The sequence below is a fragment of the Pundamilia nyererei genome, unplaced genomic scaffold, assembly GCF_000239375.1.
Source record: "Pundamilia nyererei isolate P.nyererei 1_Seehausen unplaced genomic scaffold, PunNye1.0 scaffold00255, whole genome shotgun sequence".
Classification (NCBI taxonomy): Eukaryota; Metazoa; Chordata; class Actinopteri; order Cichliformes; family Cichlidae; genus Pundamilia; species Pundamilia nyererei.
Genome location: NW_005187656.1, coordinates 60,619 through 66,040, shown reverse-complemented (window position 1 = coordinate 66,040; position 5,422 = coordinate 60,619). Strand labels below are relative to the sequence as shown.

General features: G+C 41.4%; 1 protein-coding gene across 1 annotated transcript in view; it reads right to left on the bottom strand.

The window, feature by feature from the left end:
• The window catches only part of cacng2b (calcium channel, voltage-dependent, gamma subunit 2b), a 63,161-nt gene that overhangs the window by 21,275 nt on the left and 36,464 nt on the right, over positions 1 to 5,422 (bottom strand). The window lies entirely within an intron of this gene.

Below are 5,422 nucleotides of genomic sequence, written 5' to 3'. Positions count from 1 at the left end.
TAACCATTTTATAACAAAGCCTGATAAAAAAAAGTGAAAAAAGAAAAAAAAAATCATGACAGGACTCCAACAACAGCCTGTTTCATATTTACATATCTTTAATACACCTCAGAAAACTCTCAGACGAACAAAGTGTTTTTCATCAAGTGCACTTTGATAGATACATTAAAGAAGATATTTCACGAGGAAGCGGCGCCGAAACCTTTCAGAGTCCTGCAAAAACACTTTCATCTTTTCATAATTTCAGCGTGAACTGCGTGTAGAGCGCCGTGTTGAGATTGCGTTCGCTTCCTGAAAGGACCGTGATGAGTGACAGCGCACTGTGTTTCAGCAGAAAAGTTTCACATCTGAATGCCCCTTTGTCTCACTTGCTTACAGTAATTGTTTGTTGGGCAAATGCGAGTCGGTACTACAAAGTTAAAAATACTGCAATCATGCTGAGTGTGCTTCACAGACACACTCACTTTTCTACAGTAAGCGCCGATGACTAGACTTTAAAATGATGTCATTTCCCCTCCAGTGGACGTGAAGGAGATATTTAGCACTTCAGCGCAGCCTCTTAGAAACTGTTTCTTTGTTTAATCAACAGAGCTTTAAAGGATGGTGGTGACAGCTGCATTGTTCAAGTTACATTGGTAGAGGATAATCTAAGAGCATGAAGAGTGTGACAAATGAAGACGTGAGACTGTCCTCCCTCAGAAAACAGCACCACACGTTTGCACGAGGTTTTTTTATATGACCCATAAAAACCTCAGTGTGAATAAGAGCATGTGTAATGTGCACTGAGCTCTCCAAAAAAATGAGGATGCCAAACTCATTTTACCACATACAGCCCACTTTGATCTGCAGTGGACCAGACCGGCGAAACTTTCTGTTAGTATAAAGGTGTTTAACTGCACGTTTAATCCCTAAGATGTCTTAGGATAAGAAGAAGAGATGCAATTTCAACCTAATGTCTCAGTTTTATAAGATGATAAAGAAATGCTGCTGTAGTAAGCGAAATAAAAAATTCCAGCTTGGCCCTTTGGGATTGAAATAAGAGTGTAAAATTACAGAAACAGCTCTGCTGGCTCATTGCCCAGACTGCCCTGTCATTACAAAGAGGAAAGTTTTTGTCAAAACAGAAAAAAATGTCCATTTTAGTTATTTATTTGAATGTGGACACGTTGTAAAAAACAGACACTTCTAAAGTAGATGTCATTTAATTGTTTATCTGTTACCTTTACTACTGTGGGGGAGGTCTTTATCAGCAGAACAAGCTGTAAATTTGATGAAAATACAGTTAAAATCTAAAATTTATGTCCTCCTTTAAAAGTCCGGTGGGCCGGATTGAAGTCTTTTGTGGTCTGATTGTGGTCCCCAGGCCTTCTGTTTGACACCACTGCTTTAACCTCCTGAACTCTTTCATGGCATGCATTTTTGATTTCTCTTTGCTATGTGGGCTGATTGGGACCTGATGAATGTAAAAAGATTGAACTTTTTTTTTTTTTTACCTGATTTTTTGTCTCTGAGAAAAATGAAATCCACATATGAGGATATTTGTTTTAAATTTCTATAGAACAGTGGCGGTATAATGTCCTCGTACGTGGATATCAGGCCTTTGTGGAGCAAAATTGAGTATTTTGGTCTAGACGACCCAAAATGTGATGTCCACATGTGTGGACGCCAGGTCCTAGGAGGTTAATGCATTAGTCAGAGATCACTGATTCGATCAAGATTGTTGGGGGCAGTAATTCCAAACTAACGAAGCTTAAACTAAACTTGGCATCATATTCAAAGAACCTGGGTGTGACGTAGGTATGTTGTGGGAAGTTTCTGATATCTGAAGTGATGTGCATATCTTATGTTGTTGTTAGCGGTGATTACATTACTGTCAAAAACAATAACGTTTCTGCAGTACATATGAACAAAAGTAAGTTTAACAGCTACCTAAGAAAAGAAAAGCAAAAATAATGTTTTGATGGTGTCTCTCTCCCTGAGTGCCCCTTGCTGAGTTCCTCCAAACCGAAGACCACGCAGATACCCTGCTAATATTTGCTGGATTGTCTCAGGGGTGTCTTTACACAGCCTGCACTTGGGGTCTTGCATTGTGAGGTAGACCCCAGCCTCTATGGAGCTTGTACTTAGAGCTTGTTCTGTGCTGCAATGATTAATGCCTCTGTGCTGTCTTTCAGTGCAGCTTTGTCCAGCCACTGGTAGCCATTCAATATCAGCCACTTCTTCTATCTGCCGATGAGCCATGCCATGCTGACGTCTATCCTTCCTCACGTATTCACTAACATGCGGTCAGTTGTGTCAGTCTTCCTGATGTACTCATGGATGTTTGTTGTTTCATCCTGGATAGCGGTACATAGTGGTATATATATATTCATCATTTTAAGATACGTTATACGGCGTCTTTCTTGTGTAGCTGGGAGTATACAGCCACGGCGCTGTTAGACTGGTACCACCATTTCCTTTAACTTTAATAAAAGGACTTCTTTTTTCCCGTGTTTGGTTTTCTGTATAAATTTATTGATTTGATCTCTGGTGTCTTCAACCCACATCCCACAGCATGTCAAACACATCAATTCGCACACACTCACAGCTATGTAGAAACTACATTATATCTATTCTTCCGTTGCTGCTTTCTCTCTCTCTCTTTGCCTTTCACACGCTCCCTCACTTGCTTCAACACTTGCCCACCCACACTGCACCACAAGCACATGTAATCTGGAATTGGATTTTCCCTTTCGCCCCCCCATCTTGCTCTCCTGTCTGTCTCACATACATGTGCTCGTACCCTGAAGACCAGATTCCCATTTGAAATGAGCTTGCAGCTCAGCCCGTCCTCTGGGCCTCTCTCTCTCTCTCTCCTTTTTATTCCTTCTGCAATTCAAATTAAGACCATGCTTTACTGTCTTGACTGGGAAGAAACCTGTGCAGTGCATTTCATTTCTTGGCTGATTCTTTTTTATGAATTTTGTATGGGCGCTGGGGGTTAAACACATGATGGCCTCTTTATTACATACACTCATACCTGTGATTATAGAGCAATATAGCACAAACAGGATTGCCAGCTTTCACCCATCAGAGTGAGGCTGTGGAGAGAGAGAGGGGCTTTGAGCATTTGGCTCTATTCTACTGATGCCACATACTTAAGAGCAGGAAGGACATCTCAGCACAATGATACCACAAGTACTTCACGAGTGGATATTAGCCTAAATCTACATTCTGTCTTATTGATTTCACGTGTGAAGATAACTGATCAAGCTTTGGTGAATTATGACACAAAAACATGTGTGAGACAAACTGGAAATATATGAAATGAGCACCTTTTCATATATTTCCAGCACCTTCCTGCTCACACCGTCTATAGTGGGAGTGGGGTGCTGCTGATCTCATCCATGGATATAATAAAGAATTATTTGAAGATCTCAATGCCACCGAAAGACTTTCTGTAGTAAAAGCACAGTTCGGGAACAAGAGGGATGACTCGCCCATCACTGTGTCTGAGGTCACCAAAGTAATCAAAAAAAGACTACTTAGAGATAGGGTGAGAATCTCGATTATTTGGGAGGCGGCTCAGAGTGGAGCTGTTACTCCTCGATGTGGAAAGGAGCCAGCTGAGGTGTTTTGGGGCATCTCCCTAGGATACCTCCTCAGTGAAGTGTTTTGAGGATGCCTCACCGGGAGGATATTAACCTGTGAATCCAGTCATAAGTGGCCATTCAGCCCTCAAACCCCAGTTTGAGCTAAAACAGAGTTGGCTTCTTGGAGCTGGATAGAAAGAAAAACAGGGGAAATGATCAGCTTCATAGCAGTAAATTTGGATTCCATGAAACTGCGAAAGGTCTCTTTATGAAGCAATGCTGTGTATTAGCAACACAAACCTCTGCTAGCAAACAAATCCGCTTTGCATTCATTTACGCTCATTGTGTATTCGGCTTTTGTCAGCTTTGTCATCGTGTTGAAACAAACTGGAGTATTTTTTGATGCTGCAATACATCAACCAATCTTTCGCTCAGATAAAAGAAAAAATGCAGACACCTTTGTGCCTGCTGAGAAATCCCCATCTGAGAAACTCCTCCTCTTCCCTTCTCCTCTCGACACAGCCATCGTAATGACGCGTCGCTCTTACAAATTGCCCCTTTTAAATTATACATTCTGCTTTAAACATGGAACAGATACTATTATTCTGAGACCAACCTAAACCTCGGGGGTCAGGACAGCTCTGTCACCCACTTATGCTCACAGCAAGAGGGGCCGCTGTGTCTCACAGAGGATGATTTATACCAATAAGAGGAGACCCCGATGACCCCTTTGCTGTCATAAGCCAATTAGAATCCTGCTCGCTGACCGACCTGGTAGCTGTTAAGGATAAGTTAATACAGTATGATGAAACACTAGAAGACATCCTTTCATGAAGCATTAACATCGTAACCCACTCGGCGAGATACGTGAAAATGTGTGTGAAGAGTAAATGCCCTCCTCTGAACCGGTACTGTGTCTTATGCAAATAACTCGGCGTGTCTTTATTCCTTTATGCTAATTATGGCTCAGTCTGTGTGTTAAAGTGCCACTAAAGTAATCCCTCAGTGGCAAAGGTGGATGAACATCAGAGACCTCAAAGCAGACGTGTTGCACAGCAAAGGTGGCTACCAGCTCAGTTCAGTGGATTACAAACACGGTACACAGGAAATGTGCTCCTTTCTTTTCTTGATCTATTAATGTAAATTCACCCAGGAGAACATTCATCCCTGCTTTCATGCTTTTGTAAATATTTCTTTGTGTTCTTTAGGCTCCTCGGTTGTTCCGAATACGAACATTTTAGATTTTCTAAAAGGTTGCAACAACCCCACCCATGAACCCTTAGCAGAGATGCTTAAAACGCTCCCTAAACGCCCCACCTGCTGCATCTGATCCACCTATCTCCCCAGTCTTTGACTTTTAGTGGCATTAACAGAAAGGAATTTAAAGTAAACATACAACTAACTACAACACATTTAATCTCCCTCAGCTACATCATATTGATGGTTTTCTTCTATATTAACTAGTGGGTTAACAAAGAATCCGATTGTTCAGTGATGACGTGACGAATCCTACTTCCGGGCCTAAAGTAGTCTGCGTTTAATATGGCTTTTGTGTTGTTAACATGTTTAATGTTTTGTATTTTCTTCTATTTGATCTCAAAAAGCTCCTAAAACAGTCAGTGATCCCTGTTGACCTCCCTCGGCTTTTATTACCGCTAATCATTTATTTAAGCTCAGTTTTTAAAACCTTACTACAGCCCAGCCCATGCAGCAGTATATGAATGACTAACCTAGTATTGTGGATGGATTATATCAGTTGTTCTCCTGGCTGAAGTTTGGTCCTTTTACAGCATCCTGCCATGCGATTACATTTGTTCCTGACCACCGAGAACACTCACGTTAACTTTTAT